Source organism: Pleurodeles waltl, chromosome 11 (genome assembly GCF_031143425.1).
Source record: "Pleurodeles waltl isolate 20211129_DDA chromosome 11, aPleWal1.hap1.20221129, whole genome shotgun sequence".
Classification (NCBI taxonomy): Eukaryota; Metazoa; Chordata; class Amphibia; order Caudata; family Salamandridae; genus Pleurodeles; species Pleurodeles waltl.
In genome coordinates, this window is record NC_090450.1 from 313,488,055 (window position 1) to 313,508,100 (window position 20,046).

At 44.0% G+C, this 20,046-nt stretch overlaps 1 long non-coding RNA gene across 3 annotated transcripts in view; it reads left to right on the forward strand.

Annotated features, from left to right (window-relative positions):
* The window catches only part of LOC138265660 (uncharacterized), a 138,974-nt gene that overhangs the window by 97,245 nt on the left and 21,683 nt on the right, over positions 1 to 20,046 (forward strand). The window contains exon 1 of one of the 3 annotated variants that reach the window (XR_011199399.1): positions 14,315 to 14,416. The exons of the other annotated variants lie outside the window; for them this stretch is intronic. This is a non-coding gene — a long non-coding RNA (uncharacterized lncRNA). Of the gene's footprint in view, positions 1 to 14,314; positions 14,417 to 20,046 lie in introns of those variants that run through there. 3 annotated transcript variants of the gene reach the window in all.

Here is a 20,046-nt window from a genome sequence, read left to right on the forward strand (position 1 = left end):
TGTGCGGGCGAAGGCCAGAGAGGCAAGAGTACAGGTGTCTGGTGGGTTGGTGGATGTGTAGACCAGCCCTTGACCATGTATGGCTTTGTAGGCATGCCTGAGGAGCTTCAAATTACATCTCTTCTGGATGGAGAGCCAGTGGCGGTTACAGAGGTGGGAAGTGTTGTGGGGGCACCTGAGAACGCCCAGGACTACTCTGAGTCTTTAGGAGCTGCCGGCATAGATATCACCAGCCACCTTGACTACGGTGATGCTAAGTGCCTAGGTGACAGTTTTCCAGGTGTTGGCTGGGATCCATCTGAAGATTCCGTAGAACATGCAGGAGGCAGTGACTGCATTCATCTGCTGCTTCGTGGTCAACTCACTGTTGGGGATGATGCTAAGGTTGCACGCATAGACTGTACGGGGTGGGTCCGAATTCAGATGACCACCAGCTATAGTCCCAAATGGAGCTGTCTAGCCCTAAGATCAAGAAATCCATCCTGTCCGAGTTGAGCTTCAAGCAGTTGGTTTTCATCCAGTTGGCTACAGTGGTCGTGGTGTTGCATAAGTTATAAGTTGGCTCTGGTGGTGGGGTTGGGGGGGGGCTTCATTAAGTGAGGATCAGTTGACCATCTGCATAAGAGATGTTGAGTCTGTGGGATCTAACAATGTCAGCTGCAGGGGGTGGGTTGGTTGGGGGGGGGGGGGGTTCCTGTAGGCACTAAACAGAATGGGGCCGAGAGATGAACCTTGAGGAACACTACAATGACGGTCTGGAGTGTGGCAGTGAAAGGGGTAGTCAGACACTAAGTGAGGCAGGTGGTGATCTATTTGAGGGAGTCATTTTGTATTCCAGTGCTGCAGAGTCTTTAGATCAGGGTGTGGTGGTGAATGGCTGATAGGTCAAGGGGGATCAGGGCAGCAGTTTCCCTGCAGTCCAGGAGGGCTGATGTTGTCAGTGGCTGTGATGAGCGTAGTCTGTGTTATGGTCAAAATGGAAACCTGATTGGCAGGTGCCCAACTCATGAAATCAGGACACAGATTTTGCTCACCACCATTGTTACTTTGTTAGTGTAATAAATGTGGTTATTAGCGGAGGGTTTGGAGTCCCCAATCAAATAATAACCATCCTCATCAGGGTAACTTACTGGAGTCACAAAATAAGCCAGTACTTAATCATCTTAAGACTGGCACAAAACAGGCAGTCTTAAATCCAAGGCAGTGTATTAAGTATTTATTCAGCACAAACAGCAAATAAAAACCAGAAAAATATACCAAAATGGGAAAAGTAAAACACCAACAAACCAATAATTGGAACTGGCAATATGAATTAAGAGTTTGAGGCCTGCCAAGTAAGTGATTGATGGAAATGGTGCCAAAAGCAACAAAGCTAGTTAATCAGTACTTTGCACTGGCGAGAAGCAGGGGACAGTCGTTGTCAATTCAGATCCCTGCTGGAGAAGATACTGAGAAGATCTGCCCTGGTGGACCCCTTGTCTGCACCCAAAAGTACTGTACCGGCAGCGCACTGACTTAACCAAGGAAAGAACATTGCTTTTGCAACCCCAGGAGTGAACTTACAGTATAAGTTACATGTACAAGGGAGCTGACCAAAGTCCCCTGAATCAAGTCCTACAAGAAGAGCCCAGATGACTGGCATCCAGTGGCTATTTGAGGATTCTGACGAGGTGCATTCTGGGAACTGTAGACCCAACTTCCAAGGACCAACTCAGCTTCTGGAACCTTGTATAAAGTCTGTGGGCACTTCAAAGACCCCAAAAAAAGACTTCTGGAAGAAGATTGAGGTTTGGGAAAGTTTGGAGCAACTTTGTAAAAATGCTCCATAAGGTGACTGACCCATTGATGAGTCAAGCTGGTGACATCAAACCACGACCCAGCCTCTCCTCCTGAAGCTTTGGAGCTCTCCCCCTCTCCTCCCCTCCCCCCCCCGAAAAAAAGAAATCAGCAAGACTTTCTGAAGGGACCTTGTACTGAGCCAAGCCAACAATGTTGCATTGCAAGCCAGCCTGAAGAGCCTTGCCAACCAACTAAAGAAAAAGCTCCAGAGTCCTCACATTCAGGGTATCTGAGCAGGGGTCAATTGCATTTGTCCTCAAGTTTTGGCTATGCCCCAGTCGGCACTTTGTTTTTTTACTTTTAATATTTAAAAATTCATATTTCCAGTTCCCTACATTGAATGTTTGTAATTTGTGTCATTTTAAAGATAAACACTTTCAAATTTTATAAATTGGTGTATTTTTATTGTGTGTAGTGTTTTCTTCATTTAGTGATTTGTTGAAAATAAGAGTTATATTTTAACTATAATATGTTGTCACCCTGTAAGCATTTTTTGTGACCTTCAAAACCTGCCATTCACCTCAGGTGCTCTAATGTACATTGGTCCCAAGATGGCTGCTGCCATCACCTTCAAGTTGAAGTGCCGGCAACCAATCAGATTTCACCATAAGATCTGTACTTAAGCTCTGCCCAGATATACACACTTTAAACTTTCAAACTACAACGGATTTACACCAAATAAGAAAAAGCTTGTTTTTTGGACCAACAGCTATCTTCCTGCCAAACTTGGTGTGATTCCGTTTAGCGGTCAGGATGCAGTAGTGTGGGGAATTACCATTACCATGGGGAATTACCATTACCATGGGGAATTACATTTTTGTCCCCTTTTTCTATGACACCGCCCCCCCCTCCCGCGTGACAGGTCACTTTCCGTACAAAAGTAGACCAGATTTTTGTTTTTAGCATTTCATAAAGATTAGTCTAATGGCAAAGAACAGAGTCTGTATCCTGCAAGCTGTCAGACAGATGCCATTTGTGTTGGCCTCTGAAGTCTTTTAAAAAAAAAAAAAGTCAAACACCACCACAAACACAAGACTACCATTTAAGAGGATTTTAAATAATGAAACATGCATAAGTAACTTCCTAAATCCTCCCATACTGAAGTTCACTTAAATGAACTAAGAAAACCAGTTTTCACACACAGAAAGATAGTCACATTAACTCACCAGTTTCACTGCTAAGACAAGTAAAAGATTAAATACAAGTCCTACTTTAAATATCATGTGCCCTGCAATTTGCTAACCAATCTTACCATGCAGCAGAGCACAAGCACTTTCACTTGTTAGCATGGGCAACTACTGCACAACCTTAACTCCAACAAGAACTATTCAGCAAAAATAGGTTAGTGAAAGCAAAAATATGGTCTTTAGTATTACAAGCATGGTCACTTCTGATAAATGAGAAGTGTTCCATCAATATTTACATAACACTTTGAAAAGCATGCTACTAGGACGTCACGCAAATAGTCTCATTTCTACTGGGCATCCCATGTACTTGAATGCTTGCAAATGTACCCTATGCCCTCAGTGAAGGCCTCCCTCTGCCTGATAAATAGCATCTTCAGAAGCTTCTCTAAACCATTGACAAATTTAACAAGGCATTCTGCCATTCTGAAATGGAAGGAGCCATATCCTGCCAGTTTCAAGAGCTACAAGTCTGAGGAGACTCCAATGTTCTAATGAGGACAGAATTAAGAGCAAGAAGCTGAGGTCACTGATCGTAGACTACCAAACTGTTCATTTCTTGCTTAGACAGCTGTTATCAGCTTCTTCTATAATATTGTGACTTAAGGACCCTCATAGATTGGATATATTTTCTGGGAGATATTTATTCTTAACGAAGGGGGCGAGGTATTCTGGTTGTTGTCTAACCTTTATGGTCATTGTTTAATTCACTGACCTCTTGCCCTTTAAATTTTGTTCTCTTCTTGAATTAACTTTATATTGAATTTATTTTGTTATTAGAGTGGAGTAATTTATTTGATCGAAAATTCTGAGACAACCAATATGTTGATGTCACACTTGATTGAGGTTTGTTGTAGCAATTTGTTCTCTATTACTATTATATTTTGGTGTTTACACACTCACTGTGGGTGCATGGTAACTCACTTCCGATATATCGTTTATACGGTTTCACTTAGGTTTAGTGTGGCTTTGCATTTGACTTTGTGCTATCTTTGCACATATTGTGGACTCACTCAGCACTCTCCTTGTGGTCCAGGCCTCTTCTTCTCCTGCCTTTTCAAAGCCAGATGGTGTGAAGTAGGGGTTTCTGTTGAATTATTCTATTATCACGTTATATTATGTGATTAAGTTTTTTATCTATTATATGAAATGGGGTTTTCACATTTACATAAATTTTTCCTTTTTGTGGTGTACTGTCACTATACGGTTGACTGTTGAATCTTTATGTATTTATTAATTTTTGCCTATAAAACTATGTACAGTGTTTGCTTTTTGATGTTCCTTGCAGCCTTGAAGAAGTCGCAGGGAGTATTAACTCCCATGACGAAACACATGTTGGCTGGATGGTTGTGTGATATTAAAGATGAACTTTCACTTCATGGATTTCCTCTGAACTTTGTTCATGTGGGCATACCAATTGAATCGGATCATTGAGTTGTGAATTCAAGAAATTAATTACAGACTGTATAATTGTTCTTTATTTTACGAGTGCCTTAGTCTCTGTATCAATATTTGCTTAACTTTTGGAGGAATGGAAGGATCCTCCTAGGCCGGGAGCACTGTACCTTTAATTGATGATTTCCAGATTTATATGAGGGAATTGTTGTGAGCGCTTTTCTTCCCTTAATTTTTCTTCCCACTTAATTTACTATATGTATGCATAAGGGTTAGCGGCTCCACACACCTTTATTTTCCTATTATCTTCGATTATCCCAAACTCAATATGGACCGTGCCAAGTTGGCGCCGGATCAATTTGGTGATCCTATGCCGGGTAAGGATGCCCAGACTTCCAACCCTTCAGGCATTAGATTGGAGAGGGTTGGTCTTAGGGATAGATTTGTAAAACTGGAGAGGTTAAAGAAACAAGAGGTTTCGAAATGGTGGGATGGGGCTACATTAAAGCATTATGTCAAACTAAATAGGATTCCCAGAGGTATGAGATCTCATATATTCCCGACTTTTGATGATTTAGACCCAGATTTACTTGACATTTGGGAACAGGAACTGATTTCTAGTTCTATGAAATTGATGAATATCTTAATAGAGAATTCCGAGAGGAAGGTGACGAAACTTCAAGCAGACATTTCCTGTCTAGAGACTGAAATTAAGAATATGAATATGGAGGAGGCGACCGAAAAGAACTATGCAATCTTAAATGAGATTATCAGTCAGCATCAGATTGAAGTTACACGCAGAAAGTCACGTAAACTTAAACGGGATGAATTAGACTATATGAGAGGGAGGGTCTTTACATTCTCACGCAAGTATGATCACTTAATCAAGGTAGCTGACTGTCCATTGTCTCGACAAACTGGCTCTCAGTCATCACTTAGCAATATTTCAGTCAGCAATAGTGAATCTAGCGATGTGTCCAATACTTCAGGACAGGATGTTGCCAATATACAAGGCACGGTATCTTTTTTAGCTGAGGTCCAGAGGATCAGACAAGGACAATGGGAGACAAACAGATGTACAGAAGATCCCGTAAAACCAGGAGGAGCAAGAGAGGGGATCACATGGTAGCAAAGTCGGGAATGCAAACCAGGTCTTGGCACAAGCGGAAATGAGGGGGAGCAGTGGTGAAGCAATTTCTATAATTAATTTATCTGACCTTGAACTGTCAACACAAGACATTACACTATTGAGCAAGGGCCTGGGCTTTTGCCCGGGGGGATTTGGTGACTTTCAGAAAACTAAGATTGATTTCTTTAAATATATTAGGAGACTCAAACTCAAAAAATTCTTCAGTGGAAACATAGACATTAAGAATAGGGATATTCTCTCTACATGTAGTAAGGATTATCATCCCCTTTCCATTAAAGACATACTTGATTCAGCTATGCTACTTTCTATAAATGATTATGAACAGGATCCCACCTCTGTTTCTCAGATGTTGGAAGATCTGGATATTACTTCAGATACCAGGGCCAGTGGTCTCAAATGGACACCTACTCAGTTGAGGGAACTGAATAGACACCTTTTTCAAACTGGTATGGAATGACCTAATAAAGCAAGAAAATAGAAATAAGGCCCATCGTCAGACTCAATGTGGCAACTTGAATCAGGATGAATTAGAATGCCTGAAGAATTTACGTGCATGCAATGAAGTCACCATTAGAGAGGCTGATAAGGGTGGCAATATTGTACTAATGAACACTAAGAACTATGAATTTGAGATCGCTAGACAGTTAGATGATCCAGATTGCTATGAGAGAATAGGATCTAATCCAATTCCAGGTCTTTCCAATGGAATCAATAAATTCTTAAAACTCTGCTTTGAACAACAACTATTGAGGGAAGATGAATACATGTATTTACGGGTGTTTAGACCTAGATACCCATGCCTCTATACTCTACCCAAGATTCACAAAGATTCATGTTCACCGCCTGGGAGACCTATAGTTTCAGGAATGGGTGGTCCCACTGAAAGTTATCTAAGTACATTGACATTTTCTTACAGCCTTTGTGACTAACCTTCCCTCTTTTATTAAAGATACTAAGCATGTTCTTAGTATCCTGACTGATATCAACTGGGAGCAGGGTATGTTGTTGGTGACTCTTGATGTTACCTCACTTTATACAAGTATTGAACATGATTTGGGCATGATTGCTTTACGTCACTTTCTGTACAGTCAATCGGCTAGCCTTTATGGACATACTAATATGATTTTGGATATGGTTAGATTGATCTTGGATAACAACTTCTTCCTCTTCAAAAGAGACTGGTATCGCCAGAAAAGGGGGGGGTTGCTATGGGTTCTCGCTATCATATGCGAATCTTTTTATGGGGTTCCTGGAACATAAATGGATTTGGGGGAAGGAGGCTAACACTTGGAACACGAATATTCTCTATTGGGGTCGATACATTGACGATTGCATCATGATTTGGACGGGTGGCGTGATAGAATTGCACGAATTTTTTAACTACTTAAATTCCAATGACTTTAATATAAGGTTCACCTGGGAACACAGTGAAACGAATATCACCTTTTTGGACGTGGAACTCTTTATTCATCAGGATAAAATTGAGAGTCGCCTTTTTAGGAAAAGTACAGCGTGCAACTCAATTTTTAACGCGAATAGCTCACATCCACAACACCAAATTCATGCTATTCCTTATGGCGAAATGGTTCGTGCCAGGAGAAATTGTAGTTTGGAAAAGGATTTTAAGAATATAGAAGACATGATGGCCAGGTTCAGATTACGTGGCTGTCCCACAGCTATCCTTGATAAAACATACAGTAGGATTGTGCGCCTTTCTAGGGACGATACCCTAAGACAGAGAAAAAACTACTGATAACTTACGATGTGTAGTCGACTATACTTCCGCCTCGGTGGCTCTACAAAGATGCATGAGGAAACATTGGCACATACTTAGGGCGGACCCAACCCTGAAGGGACAAATATCAGATTCACCCACTTTCACTTATCGTAGGGGCAGAACCCTTAAGAACATCTTATGCCCCAGCTATTCACCGACAACTCAACAGGATAATTGACTCACAATCAGTATCATGTTTTTTTTCAAATGTGGCCGATGCGGGATGTGTAAATGGAGTAGATCAGGGATTTCCACTTTTAACAGCCAAATGGGAGACAATTATCACATCACCTCTAATATTACATGTGACAGTAAATTTGTCATATACATGATTGTATGTAGGTGTGGTTCAAATTATGTTGGCAGTACTATTAGATCTCTCAGAATGAGGATCAGTGAACATTACAGAGCTCTGATACAACAAGATGAACGTTATCCCATAGTTACACACATGTACCAATGCCCAAAACAGGATCACACTCAGGTTTTTGAATTCTTTGGTTTTGAAGTGGTGCACTCTAATCCCCGTGGTGGAAATAGAGAGCTGTCATTGAGGAAGAGGGAATGCTACTGGATCCTCCAATTGAGAGCGGTGGAAGTGGGGCTTAATACCAATAAGATGGAATATTTCTTGGATTAATACTGATGTTGTGTCTTATGTTCTGATGTCATATTCACAATGAGATTTAATACTATTTATGTATGTGTCCTGGACCTTTGGGGGTGAAAAGTGATATGTTACTTGGTGATAATCTCAACTTTGATCTGACAATATTATTGTGGTCAACTGGATCAGGTTGACTGTATTGTCTTCTTTTTTCACTTTGGATAGCATGATGTCTATGGGCTACATGTTCAATTTGCCATTCTTAATATAAAATATTCCTTTTCCTATTTTATAAATATTGAGATCTTCCAGATGTCCTGTTCCCAACCTCCCTTTTGTTTGGATCTCCTTAACGAAATATGTTTTTTATTATTTAAATTTGTAGCCATCTGGTTTGGTTTGGAGTGGGAGAGTCGCGGCTAGGACGAGAGTGGAGTGAGGTTACATAATTATGGAAATGCAATGGCATGGTGAATTGTTTTTATAATCAAGTTTTTTTTCGGGGACAGATTAGGGTGACCACCCGTCCGTAAATTTCACGGACTGTCCGTAATTTCGCCCTGCTGTCCGTTGTCCGTGATGAAAGCTTTAACGGACGGCATTTGTCCGTAATTTTAGCTTTCACCTAAAGGGCAACGGAGGCAGGGCGAAATTATGGCAGAGGAGTTTCCCCAGCTGGGCTGGAAGGCAGGGGGTCTCCTGTGCTGGGAGGGAGGGGCAGACAGATAAGAATAGGCCTTCTTGCCAGGGGGTCTCCTTCCCTAAACTCATGCAAATGTGGGCAACTGGTAAATCTGCAAATACAAAGGGGCTTGAAAACCTGCATTGACTTTACTAAAAGGAGTCACTTGAAGTTTTCTGGTGGCAAAGATATTTTTTTCAGAGAGGTATTGTAATGGTGTTCCAAGGTGAGCTGTGGAGTGTGTGGTTTTAATGGAGTGTTATAATTTTTTTTATCACTAGGTATAAACTGTATATTATTCAAATCTGTATTTGAGAAGCACTTTTTATTTATTTAACCAAAATGTATTTGCGCATTTTGTAGCAGCTTTTATTATGATGTAATTGTATTTTTCACAGTTCTTTCAGGTACCACGGTACCTCATAGTACTAACAAACATTGGCAAAGCCAATAGGTCTCATCTACGAAAGAGTTAATGGCTTTGCTAATGTGTTTTAGCCATTAGCCATGTTATACACCAGAGTAGCTGCTGTTCAGCACGGCTTAAAGCTAGTGGCATAGTGGTGTGGAGTGGAGTAGACTAGCATAGGAGCAGTGGCGTAGAGCCCAGTGGTGCAAAGTACAGTGCAGTGGGGTACAGTGCAGTTGTTTAGAGTGCATTATCGTAGAGTGCAGTGGTTTAGAGTGCAGTGGCATGGAGTGGCAATGGACAGAGTAGAGTGGCATAGAGTGCAGTGGAGTAGAGTGGCATACAATAGAGTAGCAGAGAGAGCAGTAGTGTAGAGTGGTGCAGTGGCATAGATTGCAGAGTAGACTCACATTGCAGGGAGTGCAGTGGTGTAGTGTAGAGTGGTGCAGAGTAGGGCAAAGTGCTGTAGAGTGGAGTGATGCAGAGTAGAATGGCATAGAGTGCAGTGGCATAGAATGCAGTAGTACATAGTACATTGGTGTATAGTATGGTGGTGGAGAGTGCAACACTGCAGAGTAGAGTGTAAGTGCAGTGATGTAGAGTGGAGTAGAGTGGCACAGAGCAGTGGCGTAGAGTACAATGGTACAGAGTAGAGGGCAGTGGCGTACAGTGCAGTTGTTTAGTGTGCATTGGCGCAGAGTGCAGTGGCATAGAGTGGCATGGGGTAGAGTTACATAGAGTGCAGTGGAGTAGAGTGGCATACAATAGAGTAGCAGAGAGCGCAGTAATGCAGAGTGGTGTCATAGAGTGCAGAGTAGACTCATGTGGCATAGAGTGTAGTGGTGTAGAGTGGTGCAGAGTAGAGTGGTGTAGAGTATAGTGCCTAGAGTGCAGTGGCATAGAGTAGAGTGGTGTAGAGTGCAGAGTAGAGTGTCAGTGCAGTGGTGTAGAGTGGTACAGAGAACAGTGGCATAGAGTACAGTGGTGCAGAGTAAAGGGCAGTGCAGTTGTTTAGAGTACACTGGTGTAGAGTGCAGTTGCATAGAGTGACATTGGGCAGAGTAGAGTGGCATAGAATGCAGTAGAATATAGTATATTGGTGCAAAATGCAGTAGTACAGGGCAGAGTGGTGTAGAGTATAGTGGCGGCCAGAGCAGTGTTGCAGAATGTCAGCTTGCAGTGGTGTAGAGTGCACTGAACTAGAGTGCAGTGGTCAGAGTTTTATAGAGTACAGTGGCGTAGAATAGATTGTTTCAGAGTAGAGTGCAGTTGCATAGAGTGGAGAGGTGCAGGGTAGAGTGCAGTGGCATAGAATGCAGTGGCACAGAGTGCAGTGGCACAGAGTGCAGTGGCATAAAGTAGATTATTTCACAGTAGAGTGAGGTGGCTTAGAGTGGAGAAGTGCAGGTTAGAGTGGAGTTGCATAGAGAGGCACAGAGTGTGATGGCATAGAGTAAAGTAGTGTAGAGTGCAGAGGTGCAGAGTAGATTAGAATGATGTACAGTGTATTGATGTAGAGTGCAGGGGCATAGAGTTGAGTGTTACAGAGTAAAGTGCATTAGCATAGAGTGTATTAGCTTAGAGTGCAGTGGCGTACAGTGCAGCGTTGCAGAGTGGCAGAGAGTGGAGTTGTGTGGATTAGATTGGTGATGCCTAGACTGGAGTGGTATGGCGTGCAGACGAGCAGAGCGCAGTGGTGTAGAGAGGCGCAAAGTGCAGTGGCTTAGAGTGGAGTAGTACAGAGTAGAGTAGAGAGGCATAGTGTGAAGTAGCATAGAGAGCATTGACATAATGTAGAGTGGTTCCGAATGGAGAAGAGAACAGTGGCATGGAATGGCATAAAGTGGAGTGATACAGAGTAGGGTGCAATTCTGATATATTCTGAAGTCTATTTAAATGTTGTCATGTGACCTCAGTATCCAGCAAGATTGTTGCATAAATCCTCTCACTTTGAAGTCAGAGAAAGGAAAGTAAACACTAAGGGGGTCATTCTGACCCTGGCGGTAAATACCGCCAGGGCGGAGGTTGGCGGTAGCACCGCCAACAGGCTGGCGGTGCTCTGCCGGGCATTCTGACCGCGGCGGTACAGCCGCGGCCAGAAGCAGAAAGCCGGCGGTGTACCGCCGACTTTACGCTGCCCATGGGAATCCGCCATGGCGGCGCAGCTTGCTGCGCCGCCATGGGGATTCTGACACCCAATACCGCCATCCTGTTCCTGGCGGTTCGCCCGCCAGGAACAGGATGGCGGTATGGGGTGTCGAGGGGCCCCTGGGGGCCCCTGCAGTGCCCATACCAATGGCATGGGCACTGCAGGGGCCCCCGTAAGAGGGCCCCACAAAGATCTTCACTGTCTGCTGTGCAGACAGTGAAAATCGCGACGGGTGCCATTGCACCCGTCGCACCCCTTCAACTCCGCCGACTCAATTCTGAGCCGGCTTCCTTGTTGACGGGGCTTTCCCGCTGGGCCGGCCGGCGGTCTTCTGGCGGTCGCCCGCCGGCCCCGCGGGAAAGCCAGAATGACCGCCGCGGTCTTTCGGCGGGAACCGATTGGCGGGCGGCGACCGCCGCGGTCAGAATCACCCCCTAAGTTCCCACCGAAGACAGAGCCTGACATTTGACTTTGTTCTTTGAATGCACAGCAAATATGATGAGATAAGAACAAGATTTACAGGCCTGTTTACAGAAAGGGAGCACTCAGCAGGATACTGTAAATAAGGTTTTGGCAAGGGAAGGGACAAATTCAAGCTGCATGGCCTAAAACAAATAAAGCCAGCAAATTGAAAGCAACAAATTGTGAGTTACAAACAACAAGGCCAATGGCAAGCAACGGGCAGAATGCATTCACAAGGAAGCACTATGAATTTACTTAGTGACAGCTGTGGGATACTTTGTGGGGAAAGTCCAGTATTTTAGACCATATCTTGCAGAGGTTTGGCTACATCAATCACCCAGGTAGTATGACAAGAAGACCTGGAGTGGTTTCCATGTTGCAGGATAGGTCTGTACACCCATTCTATCAGTTTGCCACCATTTCCTATGGTACAGAGCTTCTGGCACACCTCTTGTAGGGTTAGTGCTAGGTAGCAGACATGAAATAGGGCATTTAATGATTATTTAAGGTGGTTGTAAGTAAGGAGTTGACCGGGGTGAAGATGGTAGTCTGCCACAAGGGTTTGGAAATTTAGTAGCTCACTGTTCAGAAACAAAGTCCCCAATTTTAAGACACCTGCAACATGCCACTGATAGAGTTGCTCTGAGCACAGCCATCCTGTGCGAGTGGGAAGGCTTAGCAAAGGTAGTGCAGGAGCATAGGGTTTCTTCGTGTCAGTGAGTTTACAGGTTCTGGCAAGGCAAGAGAAAGCCATGCATGATAACCCCGGATGGTGATCCATAGAATGGTCAGTAGGAAACGATGAGCAGTGCATTAAGCCTTCCTTAAAAGTCTTTACTGGTAAACCCCATCTCATGCAGGGAGGTGGGCAGAAAGCCAGTGAGCCACCCATTGGACATCTGCAGCTGAATAAAAGCATTTTAAGTCCAGAAGATCTAATCCACCCGCAGTCACAGGTAGCTTTAGAGTGGAAAGAGCTCCCGATGGCGCCGCAGCGACCAAATCAGATGTGTGGCCTGTCTGAAGAAGGAATGAAGGACGAGCAGGGGAAGGTTTGCAAAATAATACTATCATTGGGGTAGCACACCATCTTCACTAGTGCCACATGGCCTCTACAGAAAGCAGAAGAGAAGACCAAAAAGCAAACTGGGCTTGGAGGGACCGTTCGCTCTGCCGAGATTTTCATCCTGGAAATCAGTGTAAGAATGGTAGATATTAATCACTAGGTATCAAAAGGTAACTTGTTCCCAGTTCAATCTGAGATCTAATTGTGTATGAAGGCGAAAACAGTGCCATATGTTAATGAAACACTAATTAAATTTTAAAATTTGTAAATTTTGTTTGTGCAATTTACATCCCAAATATTTTGAAGATTGTATGTGTACTTGACACTTAGGGATAACCCAGATCTCTAGTTTGGCTTTTGCTCAATTTCAAAACCATATAAAGACATGGACTAAGCAGGCAATTGCCTTGCACAACCTTGCAAGGGGTCTGGCCCCTGCTCACCCTTCACAAGCACTAACAGCAAACCATTGCACCAGAAGAGTTTGCCAAGGTGGATGGGGTTTGCTTGTTCAACCACTTGACAGTGCCCCTTCTGTTTCGCTCCTGTGTGCAGAGACAACTCCCCAGGTGGCCAATACCTTCAAATAGTCTTGGTGGACCCATCTTGTCTGATTTTAGGAATTGTCCCACCTTGTTATTCTCTTCTTTATTTATCCAGTTGTTAGCAACAACCCTTTGAATTACTTGCCGTGGATCTCCCATTTGATCTCGATTTCATCCTACTCTTTTATTATCTTTGATTGGTAGTCCGGGCTCCCATTTCGGAGATAAATGTAGAGTCCCAAACATACACTCTAGTGCAGTGAGACTACAGACAAGTTATGGGTACATCACATCCTGTCATTAGGTGTGAGACTGTCGCCCACACCATCTGCCCTGGCTCTTTAAAAAAAAATAGGTTGAAAGTCCATGGGCGGTTGGGGTAAGCCAGATGTTTTTGTTCAATTTGTTTAAACTAGCATAAGGTTAATTACCTTAATGTTTCCCAAACTGTTTGCCAGGGGTTTTGAAATGTTCAGAAACATAATCAAAATGTTGCTGTTACTTTCTCTTCAGGAAAGATCGGGTAGATTTGGGTAGGGGTGATGGCCTTGCCGTGAAGGGCATTAATTTACTACTGAACAAGGACGTAATGTGACACCTGTCTGTAGCACACCAGGAGGCAATCACAAAAGGTCCACAGTGAATAAATAGTGCTATGTTGAAAAAGAGTACATAAATGCACTGACAACTTAGTGAGACATGGCCTCTCTTGCGTGTGTCTGTAAAACTGACGTTTGTTCTTGAATTTTTGTCCTGAATTTTGACCCTTTGTCCTGAATTTTTGTCCTGAATTTTGACCCTTTGTCCTGAATTTTTTACAGTCCTGTCCAGAATTTGCCTCAATCCCAGGTGGTCACCCTAGGACAGATGTATCCTTTTTTTTGGTTTTGTATGGCTATAATCAACATACAACTCTGTTTATTAACTGAGTCGATCGTTCCAGTTAAAAGATGGCGCCCGCGTTTCACCTTAGATGCAGTTTACGCGCGTTCAACGCTTGGAACACGAGGTTCCTATCTCTTCTCGTGAGAAGAGATCAAGCTCTCGCTGTCTTTTCCTTTAAATAAAGATGGCGGACTTACTTTCGGTTCGCAGGTCTTGGAGCCTTTACGTTGGCTCCGAGACACAGATTACCTAGAGTGATATTACAGGTGAGTGAGGGTTTAGGGTCCTGTATATAATGTTAGCGCTTAATCCCGGAGGGTGGTTACCTCATGTACATGTAATCGACGCTGAAACTTTGGCAAATTGTGTGGTTTCATGTGGTACTGCCACAATATTGTGACTTAAGGACCCTCATAGATTGGATATATTTTCTGGGAGATATTTATTAACGAAGGGGGACTAGGTATTCTGTTTGTTGTCTAACCTTTATGGTCATTGTTTAATTCACTGACCTCTTGCCCTTTAGATTTTGTTCTCTTCTTGAATTAACTTTATATTGAATTTATTGTATTATTAGAGTGGAGTGAGCTATTTGATAAAAAAATTCTGAGACAACCAATATGTTGACGTCGCACTTGATTGAGGTTTGTTGTAGCAATTTGTTCTCTATTGCTATTATATTTTGGTGTTTACACACTCACTGTGGGTGCATGGTAACTCACTTCCGATATATCGTTTATACGGTTTCACTTAGGTTTAGTGTGGCTTTGCATTTGACTTTGTGGTATCTTTGCACATATTGTGGACTCACTCAGCACTCTCCTTGTGGTCCAGGCCTCTTCTCCCACCTTTTCCAAGCCAGATGGTGTGAAGTAGGGGTTTCCTGTTTAATTATTCTATTATCACGCTATATTATGCGATTACGTTTTTAATCTATTATATGAAATGGGGTTTTCACATTTACATACATTTTTCCTTTTTGTGGTGTACTGTCACTATACGGTTGACTGTTGAATCTTTATTTATTAATTTTTGCCTATAAAACTATGTACAGTGTTTGCTTTTTGATGTTCCTTGCAGCCTTGAAGAAGTCACAGGGAGTATTAACTCCCATGACGAAACACGTGTTGGCTGGATGGTTGTGTGATATTAAAGATGAACTTTCACTTCATGGATTTCCTCTGAACTTTGTTCGTGTGGGCATAACAATTGAATCAGATCATTGAGTTGTGAATTCAAGAAATTAATTACGGACTGTATAATTGTTCTTTATTTTACGAGTGCCTTGGTCTCTGTATCAATATTTGCTTAACTTTTGGAGGAATGGGAGGATCCTCCTATGCCGGGAGCACCCTACCTTTAATTGATGATTTCCTTATTTTAATATATGGGAATTGTGAGCGCTTTTCTTCCCTTAATTTTTCTTCCCACTTAATTTACTTCTTCTATAACCCAGTGAGAATTAAATTAGACATAAAAGATTAAGGTGCTTTCAAAAACGACTTGCAAGACCATGGTCAGGTGCAAGGATTACTATTTCACCTCCAAATAAGGAGGTAAGATTAGATTAGTGTGGAGGGAAGAGGCCAATACACTTCATCCTGCCCTACTTGTTTGTGAAGGGCTGCCCATTCTTTCACCACCCAGGGAATGGGTGCTGCTGGATGGCCAGTTAAGCATGGCAAAGGGTGATCAAATTAGGTCTTGCAAGGAGATGTAAAGTCCTTCAATAGAGATCATGGCAATCGTTAGAAGTATGAGGTCAGGAGACGAGGCAGATGTGCCTCTAGGGTTCTCCACCACCCAGGCCCCCCCCCAAAAAAAGGGCCCTAGCAGCACCAGGAACCTTGGCAGACACCCCCCAAATGACAAATGAGGGCAGACAAGGGGGTGTCATTAAAGCGACAATCCTAGTAGTGGGCACGGCCTAAGGGGGAGCCCATGGGGCTGAACGCACACTAGTAAGGCCAGTCGGCCTACAAATGGCAGAGGCCACAAGCGTGCCCCAGCGAACAGGGTAGAGTGCCATAGACAGAGCAGCTGCACCCAGAGGTGAGTGATATAAAAACCTCTGGGATGGACATCTGATCTGCAGCACTGAGCTGGCCAAGACGAGGACCAATCTAGGAGACCTGCGGGCTGGGCCTCATGGACCGGGCGTGCTCCGAAGAATTCCCTGGAGCAACAAGTAGACTAGACTGCTCCAGGCCTGGGACACAGGTGGGTGTGGAGAACCACCTCCCCTGAACAGCTGCAGGTGGGAGGCTGTGCTGGACATTGGGGTGCTGGCTGCGGGGGAGCGAGTGAGCCTGAGGCCCGAGCACGATCACAGGCTGGGGAGGCACTGGCCCTGGACTGAGCACAGTGGGAAATCCCCTCCGGACCAGCAGAAAAGATGGGTAGCAGGCTGGGAGCAGGAGACCCTTATATGTGATCTGGAAAGGGGGGGGGGGTGGAAGTTTGAGAGTACACTGGACAGTACAAAAGGCTATTGAGATGAAACCTGGGTCCTGTGAGATGCCCAGAAAGGCAATCACCATTACCACCTCAGGTCTCACATCATCTCCTATTGCTGGGACACCCTTTGAGACTTCTATTTCCGCTGGGACAGTCAGCTGCACCAAGTGAAATCAAAAGGGGCCCACCATGTTCTGGACTAGGCAGGGGATTCCTTTGACCCAGAGGCCCAGACCTTGGGAGGGAAACTGCATAGATAAAGCTGTCAGCTGACACCCTCCCCATACTTAGATAATCGTGCACTTGCTTACGCGAGTTGACAACCTCCCGCGACAAGCCAATCCAGGTAGATGAAGTGGTCTATCATTTCCCAACTGAAGGCTGGGAAGTCAGACCAGACGGCTACACCCCACTCTTCTTTAAAGTGTTCAGCTCAGAGATAGCACTAATACTCACAAGACTGTTCAGTTTGTTCTCAGAGACCAACGCCCTTCCCGATAGCATGCTTGATGCAACCATTACTACAATCCTGACACAGGGCAGAGACCCAGAGGATTGTGGCTCCTACTGTCACATCTTACTTCTTAATATAGATGCTAAACTGTTCACTGGCATCTTGGCACATCACGTCAATCCTTTCATGCTCAGACTTGTCACCAAATTCCTAGATGCAGGGTAAAGCCTGCCTGATCTTGGTCCAACACAAAACGAGTCCTGCATCTCATAGATAAGGACACAGATCGGTAAAGGGATGGGAAAAAAAAAATCCACTAGCCCTACCCATTCAGAGTATTAGAACGCTATTGCCTAGAGCCAAAATTTCAGACTTGGATAAATGTCTACAAAGGCAGCTGTCGGTCTTAAATGGCATGTAATATCAGCCTTTCCCCTATTCGGCGAGGGATGAGACTGGATGCCCCCTCTACCCCATTTCTAGTTGCCCTCTATATGGAACCCCCGGCCCAAAGAATATGTACAAACCCCACTAACTGCCATGAAGTTTGGGGGCTACCACCATCTTATTCGTCGCTATGCAGATAATACTAACCCTGTCTGAGCCAATGGTCTCACTGCTGGCCCTCCCTGCAGCAGTTTGGGAATGTTTCAGGACTTAGAGTGAATATGCAAAAAAAAAATCCCAAATCATGAACCTCTGTGCCACCTGTCCATGAAGCAGATGTCATGGTTTCCTATAGTCTTCCCCTCATGTCCCCTACCTACATGTCTACAGGAACTGCCAGTAGAAGCTATGCTGCCCTTTCGAAAGCGGTCCTAGCAGCTCTGGAAACCTTGGGCAAACATAAGCTGTCATGATTCAGCAGAGGGGCATCAATTAAAATGACAACCCTACCACTGACTAAAAGTGCTAACCACACTGCAATCCTAAAGTTTATAGGAGACGGGAAACCCTTGTGCATATCAAGGAAACCCTGCAACTCCAAGAAGAAAGGGGGACTGGCAGTCCCATGCCTGTTGGAGTATCAAGCTACCCAATTGCGATTACTAGAATGAAGTCACCCATACTCTGGGAAGCACTGGTGTACCTATGGCTCAAGTGGTTGCAGAGGGTCCCATGTTTGGGAGGAACATTGGTTACCATTCAAAACGGTGACATGGGTCTATAGTCTTCCACACTCACTAGCACAACACTTCAGGTCTGAGACTCAGTCACTGTTAAAAATGGCCTTGCATCCTTCCATGACACCAATCTAGACTTTACCCCTGGCTTGAATGTAAAGCCCTTTCACAGATGGCATGCCAGAGGATGCAAGAGAGAAGACAGCTTATTCAATTTAGATGGCATCATTCTTTGACCACCTGCAAGAAAACCATGTGCTTACAGAGGCAGATAGCATGACATTTACAGGTTATACACTGGGTGTATCAGTAGACCCCTAGTAGCGAGACAGCCTTTGAGAAATGGTTACTTAAAAGGATGTTAAGTGATTGATCGGATTAAAAAAAAAAAAAACTGCCATAGCACAGGTACCCAAAAGGAAGGGACAATGAAGGTGGGAGGCAGAGATATGGAGAGAACTGACAGAAAAGGAACAGGGAGACATACAATATAGAGCTCACCATATCTCCTATGGTGGGTCGGGCACAGAAACTGCCTACAAACTTGCCTCATTGGTATTCTACCCACTGAATCCATGCATGGCAACTTTCGAAACCAGAGGCCTTCTGGCAAGAGTGCAGTAACAGGAACACCGTTATTTATTATGGCATTGCCCCAAGTTGGAGCAATACTGAAGTAACATGTTAGACGAAGTTGCCTAAGCATTCCCTACATATCTAGACTGCTGACATAAGCAGAGGGTAACCTATCAAATCCATTTACCTTTCCGATCACTTTGATGGGCAGCGTTGAGGGTGAACGACCTCTGACTATACTATCACACTGAGGTACTGATTGAGTGCCCCACCTCTTGACTACATAAACTATGTTACTCGACCTGGGGGGGGGGGGGGGGGTGCGAGGAAATTGATAACCTTCCCTAGCAGCAGAGCAACACCCTTTAGACAACTCTGGTCTACAGAAGTCAATGAAATCACATGCCCCACTTACCTAAGTGGTATGACTGCTGGGGTACACCATGGGACTAGTACCTCATGCCCAAAGCTACACACTTAACTGCTTAGTCAGGGAGGAGCCTTGACAATCTCTTTAATTCACATGGGGATGTTAAGAGGTGAACACATGGGCAAAACCAGACCACCAGTTTTATTCTGTGTTTTGTTATTTCAAACAGTGCTCGGATTGGTTATGCTGCCGGCCTCTGGGGTGTGGCATTGAAGCGGTGTTACATTTATCCAGAGTACTACTGTTGCTGCTGGCCTGTAATGGTGTAGGCATATCGCTGCACCCCCCCACCCCCAATCCAAAAATGGGACTAAAGAGAATTGATCCATAAAGTAGGAGGTCAGGAGCATTCCTCCCCAGCGTCATATGCAGCAGCTACTTAAACCATTTTTAAAAAGGGTCTAGTCACAAGGACTTGCTGTGTTAAAACCCACAAATAAAGTACAAAACAAATGTTTGGCCCATGCAGTAAATATCATGGAGGGCCTACTCAGTGTTGGCAGCCACACCTATATTTTTTTTAATTGAAGAAGTTTTTCAAATGTTCAGTGAAGACAGAGTTCCTGAACCCAAATAACCCAACATTTAACTGGTGATGTAAGTCTATGGCAAGGCCAGGACTGCTACTTTCTGTAGTAGGGTCCACCTAGGAACCAGTGACTCCCATATCACACCTTCCCCACCACAAAAACAAGCCAGCATTCAGATACTTGCCATAAAATTTTTTTTTTAAAAAAAGAGTGAATGCAAAGGTGTTATCAGCAACCAGTATCCATTGCTAGACTTTACCTTAAAATGCAGATGGCAAAGAGGAGACTGTTTGTTGCTAGATCATTTCACTTAATGCTTACAAAC